Here is a 7,354-nt window from a genome sequence, read left to right as displayed (position 1 = left end):
TAGCCCCCCCTCCCAGCGCCCGGGCTCCTCCCCTCTCCACGAAGGGGAAGTCGCTTCTAGCCTCAGTTTCACCTGGCTCGGGCAGCCGGGTGAGGGAGTAATTCTCCATCCCAGGAGCGTCTAGGCGCCCCCGGGGAGTGCGAAGAGCGCAGTGTCCTTGGGAGCCGGCTTGGAGCAAGTCGCCTGGCCTCCCTGGACCTCAGGAGGCGCCTCTGAGAAAACTATGAGCCACCGTCGCAAATGTCTCAGACAGTGTTCTGGGCACTTAGCCCCAGGGATGCAACAGGGAACAAGACAAAGTCTACCCATCGCCCTCAAGGAGTTTGCATGGGGTGGGGGTGGGGCAGGCGATATGCAAATACACAAAGAACGTACTGTCAGCTTGTTAGGAGCATTCGGGGGCGGGGGGAGTGATTATAAATAAGAAACGTGGCCAGGGATGGTATAAATAGGATGGTCTCCAAGGTCCCTTTGCACTAGGGCCGTCTAGTAGACGGATAAATGCGATCCCATGGCTGACAGGTGCAGTAAATGCAGGGGGTCCTGAGGCTGGAACTAGAGAAGGGGATGGATGAGTGTGGTGACCAAGGGGAAATGAGCTAGGCCAGAGCGGTAACCGGAGGGAAATCTCCTAGGACCCTGTGGGCCAACGTGAGGAGCTCCAGTTCTGTTGTAAGGACACAAATAAGCCACTGAAGGGTTAGAAGAGGTCGAGGATGGTGGTAAAAGGCCCCTTTGGCTGTTGTATGCAGACTGGATTGGGAGAGAAAGAATGGAAGCAGGGAGACCAGTGAGAATCTGTCTTATCTGCTCAGGCCACTGTAACAAATACCACAGACTGGGTGGCTTAAACAATAGCTGTGTATTTTTTCACAGTTCTGGAGGCTGCGAGTGTAAGATCAAGGTGCCAGCACGGCCACTTTCTGGTGAGGACCCTCTTTCTGGCCTGCAGATTGCTATTGCCTTTCCCTGTGTCCTCACCTGGCAGAGAGAGAAAGAGAGCAAGCTCCCTGATATCTCCTCTTCGAAGGTCCACACCCTCCTGACCTCACCTAAACCTAATTACCACCAAAAGCCCGCTCTCCAAATACCATCACACATGCGCATACTGGGGAAGCATCATTCAATCCATAGCAGGAGGCCATTCCAGAAGTCCAGAGAGGATGGTGACCTAGGCCAGTGATGGTGAACCTATGACACGTGTGTCAGAGGTGACACGCAAACTCATTTTTTTGGTTGATTTTTCTTTGTTAAATGGCATTTAAATATATAAAATAAATATCAAAAATATAAGTCTTTGTTTTACTATGGTTGCAAATATCAAAAAAATTTCTATATGTGACACGGCACCAGAGTTAAGTTAGGGTTTTTCAAAATGCTGACACGCCGAGCTCAAAAGGTTCGCCATCACTGACCTAGGCCAAGGTGCTGGCAAACAGGGATGGGGAAAGTGGACCAATTGAAATAGATTTTGAGAGCATCATGGAAAGCTTGATGATGGATTGGATTGAGGGCATGAATGAAGAGACTCCTAAGTGTTTAGCTTGAGCCACCCATGGGATAATGGCGCTATGACCAACATGGGGAAGACCAGAGAGGAACAGGTTGGAGGCAGAGGGAAATGAAAGGTTCTGTCGTAGACATTTGAGAGCCCTATTCAACATCCTACAACAACAGATTGGTTTGTCTCTACAGAATTCTCCTAATAACCTTATGATGAAAATATACTCTCACTATCCCCGTATTACAGATGGGGAAATGAAGACACTGCAAGTTTAAGCAACTTGCTCAATCTAGGTGTTGGTTTGCAACCTGGGGGTGGGGGTGGGGGTGTCAAAACTAGCCCCATCCACAGCGCAAGGAGAGATGGAGGAGAGAGGCATACCACTCCAGGTTGGTAGGTGGCAGGTTTAATAAGCAGGGAACTTACTAGTATATATGAGGCTCGTCTTGGGCAGCCAAAGACAGGAGGCCTCCGCACCCGCCTGCCAGAATCTTAGCAGTTTATGTCGAGGCCTCAGTTAAATGGTTTCAGTCCAGATGGTCTCAATAATACATTCCTCTCTGGAGGACTCGCCTTTGAAACTGCCCATCTATGGGAACAGTGGGTGCGATCTACATCCCAAGGCCAGGGGAGGAGCTTTCAATTGCCCAAGTTCAGCTCTCAGGTCAACTACTGGCCCGCCCTCTCGATGACCTCCTCCGACAGTGGGTGGCTGGGTACACAGAGCTCAGGGGAGAGTCTGCGGCCAGGGATACGCATTGGGGAGGGCCCTGACCTGGGATTGTACCTGGGATTGTACAAGACCGGCTGGAGAAAGCGTGTAGTGAGAGAAGGAGGAGAGGCAAGGGCTGAGCCCTTGGAAAGATCTCTTCCAACATCTCCACTTACTGCCTGACCTTTCCAAGTGACCTCAGTCACTAAGAGGCAATGAACCCAAGTTCAGTAACTAAGAGGGAATAAGACTAGCTCAGGGATGGAAAACTCGAGGACAGGCAATAGTGAAGCAAGTGAGGTTGGCAGGGTGTGGCAGAACAGGGCGGGGTGGGGCTCTGCCTCCTCCACCCCCCCTCCCCAGGCGTGCACACCTGCCTAAGGGGGCAATGGACTCAGCAACAACTGATTTTTGTGGCATGGGAATATGGACCCTGAGTTCCCAGAGAATCTCATTTTTTATTAAAGAGCCAGAAAATCAGAATATGTTAAACCTCTAGATTTTTAAATGTTGGCAATTAATTTAAAATATTTTTAAAAGAGAATGTATGGGTCAAGACCTTTAGGCAGAATCCAATCCATATATGGGCAGGATTGGCTCTGTTGGCTGTTACTTTCCACCTCTGGGTTAGACAGTGCTTCAGGTCCCTTTAAGAAAGTCCTTGCAGTTTCTGTTCAGTCACAGATGGTGACAATAGTGGGACATAAAAGGATCCAGGAAATCTCAGCTTAAAAACGCAGCCTAGCCTTTCTGGGCATTTGTCTCTACTCGCCTAGTATAGCCTTTCTAAGCCTCAGTTTCCCTACCTGTAAAAACAGGAGGCCAGAGCCTAGCTCCTCCAACATGCCTCCTAATTCTAACATTTGGAGTTATAACAATAGTGTTGTTGTTTTTTTAACTGTTTGTTTCCAAATACGCACAGGGAGTTTGCTTGGGGAAAAATGGGAAGGGTGTTCTCGTCTGGGTCTGCAAATTCAAAAAGCCTTGCTAGTAAGGAAGGGATCAGAGTGAAATAGAGGTTTAGATAAGAAACCAGGCAAATGATGGCGTTTTAATTGCACTATGAATGAGAATAAAAAGGCAATTAGATGCAGGCGTGCTTAACGGTTTTCTATTGAAAATGCAATGTATGGTAGCCAGTTCTCTACATATATCACCAAGGGGTTTGCAGTAATGAGATTCTCTGTCAGGTACACGGGAGGTCAGCTGCATTCTAGCATTATTTATTCTTATGTGCCGAGCTTATGTAATGAGAATAAGCCTGAGAACACATCGTCACCCTCCATAGAGTCAGTCCCCTTCTCCCCACCTGAGATATTGTTTAAAGCTGAGAAGCAGCTTGTGATTTTACAAGTCTCTGGGTTTTGCGTAGGAGTGAACGTGGGGTTGGGAGCCAGGAGACCTGCCGTGTACTCACTGAACAACCGTTCAGCCTTCTTCATCAGTAAAGTGAGAGCTGGACAAAAGGTGGCTCCAAGGAAGATGTTTGCATGTATTCCTCCACATTTCTTGGCGGGGGGTTGGTGGGGGAGTTTTCATTGTTGGAGACCTGGCAATTCCCAGGGTCAGATCTTTCCACAATTTACCTCCGAGTCCCCCAAAGTCCTGGAGGCAGGGATGTCACCTAAGTTGGGTCAATTAGATGCTCACTCTTGGGACTTAGTCTCTCCAGGAAGTGACAAGGATGGAGAGAAAGAGGTTGGCCATGAGGTTGGTCAGACTGAGGGTGGCCACAGCAGCAGCCTGAAGAGGCTGGACCAGCGGTTGCTGCTTGATCATGAATCTTGTGAGCCAACCCCCAGAACCCCCTAGGTCTCTGCCAGTTTCTCAAGCCCTTCATGCCATCCCTGTCCCCATTATTTTGTGGATTTCCCACCTCTACTAAATTCCCTTCTTGTGTTAGCAGCCCAAGTTATTTCTCTTGCTTTAAAAAAAGAAAATACATATATATCCAACATAATAAAAGCCTAATATCCTAAATGTCCAGTCGTTCATTCAACCAATCAAAGCATAATATGCTAATGATATGCTAAGGATGCTCAACCGCTCACTATGACATGCACTGACCACCAGGGGGTAGATGCTCCGACCGGTAGGTTAGCTTGCTGCTGGGGTCCAGACAATCGGCACTGAGCGAGATGGGCCAGACACACCCTGGAGCCCTCCCACTGTCCCTCCCCAGCTGGCCAACCTCCCACTTCCCTCCCCATCCCTGATCATGCACTGGTGGGGTCCCTCAGCCTGGCCTGTGCCCTCTTGCAATCTGGGACCCCTCAGTGGATGTCAGAGAGCCAGTTTTGGCCCAATCCTGCAGGCCAGGCTGAGGGACCCCACTGTTGCATGAATTCGTGCACCGGGCCTCTAAAAATATATATATAATTGATTCCAGAGAGGAAGGGAGAGGGAGAGAGATAGAAATATCAATGATGAGAGAGAAACATTGATCAGCTGCCTCCCGCATGCCCCCCATTGGGAATGGAGCCCACAAACCAGGTATGTGCCCTGACTGGGAATCAAACCTGGAACTCCTGGTTTATAGGCTGATTCTCAACCACAAAGCCACACTGGCCAGGGCTATTTCTCTTGCTTTTAACCAATAATTTCGATGGACCCAGGGAAGAAAGAACATATTGCATCATAGGACCGTTTCCCTGGGGAACAATTCAGAGCAGGAATTTGCATTCATATAGATGCACACACAGTGCATGCACGCGCTCTCGCCACTCAGTAAGAAATCCAATCCCACACAGCAGTTGTGCTGCAGAATAAAAATGATATTCATTTTTTACAAGAAGAGCCTAGGTGTGCTATTCACAACACATCTAAAAGAGAGTGAGCAAGCTCTAACAATAACAACACAACTGTAGAAATAAGCCCTCTTGTATGTAAATTTGGTAGTTTGCAAAGTCCTTTCCCATGAATCCCCTCATTTCAACTCACTCCTGTGAGGTAGGCAGATTCCATAGTAGTCATGTTTTATAGGTTACGCTGATAATAGCTGTGACTTGTTGAACACTTTTTGAGGAGCAGGCACTGTGCTAAATGCTTTACATACCCATATGCCAACCCTGGTAAGGAGATATCATCCCCATTTTATAGGTGACAAAACTGAGGCTCGCACAGTTCATATACATAATACGCAGTTGAAGTGAGAGCTCACACAGTTGTCAGTTCTGTCTGACGACAAATGCCATGTGAGCTTTTAACACACAGCTTGGTGTCATGTAACACAGCTAGTGGGTGGCAAACCTGGCCCTGGAACCCAGGTCCTGAGTCAGGAGTTTTTATACTTGTCAACAAGGGCAGACTCGATTCAGTGGTCCATCCATGGCAAAATTTTTAAGGTCGTAGGAAAGATCTTTTCATATTTCCCCCTCTCTCCCTATCATGGTGCCTGAAGTCTGCCTGAAGATGAGTTGCTATGTCTATCAATTGATCCAGGGGGTACAAATGCAAGGATGCCTGTGAGGGGCTAAACGCTAAGTGTTATCAGATGGAATAAAAGAGCTATGAGTCCATCCAGGTTTCTCTAAGTACATCAAATAATCATGCTGTCCACCATACATATGTGCAATTTTTATATTTAAAAAATTAAGTGAAAAAATATAAAGGTAAAAGTGGAAGAATTTTCTTCCATGTCCTCTTTGGGTTAAAACAGTGGTTCCCAAACCTATTTGGCCTACCGCCCCCTTTCCAGAAAAAATATTACTCAGCCCCTGGAAATTAATTTTTTAAAAATTTTAATAGCAGTTACTCATCGCCCCCAAATGCACCTGTGGCCATCACCGCCCCCCTGGATCGCTGCAGTGCCCACCGGGGGGCGGTAGCGCCCACTTTGGGAATCACTGGGTTAAAAGAATCTCTTAGGAAGAGGGAGAGGTGGAGGATAGAGTAAAAGAAAATCTGACCGTATTAATCTGCTCAGCAGGAGGCAATTCATTTCATCTCTGAGCCCTAGTGAAATGAGGGGAGTGGTTAACTGTGCTAACATCTGTGGTTGTTTTCTAGAATTCCTAAGTGAAGGTCAGAGGTGACCTGCCGTGGTCTGGAGGGGAGATGGATTCGGAGCTCAGATTTTGAGTGGTTTCGTGCTTACCTGTTTGTAGCGCAGATTATTTTTGCTGACATTGCAAGATTGCCATGGCAACCAGAAAAAGAAGTTTCCGAGTCCTTGGAGTCCCCCTTAAGGACAGACAGGTGTCAGTGGGTGTTCCTTTGTAGGTAAGGGCGCTTGAAGGTTTTAGCTGTTCAAGTCACTTTCAAAGTCATGTTCTCATGCATCTGCCCGCACAGCTCACGGGGAAGCCGCTGCAGTGACGCAGAAAGACCAGCTCCCCTGGGAACCTAGGCCGCAGTTCTCACCCCTGGCTGCACCAGAGAATCACCTCTAAGGGCTAAAATGCACCAACACTTGGGTGCCCCAACCATATCAGTTGACAGGGCATGAGGCCTGGGGATCCATAGGCATATATTTTGTCAGGTGACACCATTGTGTAGCCAAGGCTGAGAACCACTAAACTGGAGTTCGAGTCCCAGGTCCACGGCTGAGTGGCCCTGGGTCAGCCTCCTCCCTTGTCCCAGCTTTGGGTTCTTCACCTGCAAAGCAGGGTAATACAATGAGCTTTGCAGGACCGCTGGGACACTTACTAATAAATCTGAAAGTGCCTGGCAAACATCATGGCTTTGAATCAGCATGGGACTGGAACACCAAGAGCTACTCTCTTTCCAATTCTGATCTTCCTCACTCTCCACCTGCAGGACTTTGAGTTTCACGGGTCTGACAGCACAGAGACACAACAAAGAAGCTACAGCTTCCATTCATTTTCCTCTCACCCCAAACCCCACCTAACTAGGACTCTGCTTGGGTGGGCCTCTGGGTATTCCCCCGTCATTTCAGCCAAGCTCAATCGCCAGAGGAATAGCCAGGCAAGTCTGAAATGGATTGTTCCCCCTGGGCTACATGGAGAGGGATAAACTGTAGCAGTTAAAAACATGGAAGATGGAGTTAGACTGTGTTTGAATCCTGCTCTGCAACTTGCTAGTTGTATGCCTTTGAGCAAGCCTTTGCTTTGGCTTCCTTATTTACAAAATGAGGATAATACTACCTTCTTTCTGAGGTTGTGGTGAGGACGAAATAT

This window comes from Myotis brandtii, unplaced genomic scaffold (genome assembly GCF_000412655.1).
Source record: "Myotis brandtii unplaced genomic scaffold, ASM41265v1 scaffold876, whole genome shotgun sequence".
Lineage (NCBI taxonomy): Eukaryota > Metazoa > Chordata > Mammalia > Chiroptera > Vespertilionidae > Myotis > Myotis brandtii.
The sequence above is the reverse complement of the archived record's forward strand: the minus strand, read 5'-3'. Positions refer to the sequence as shown.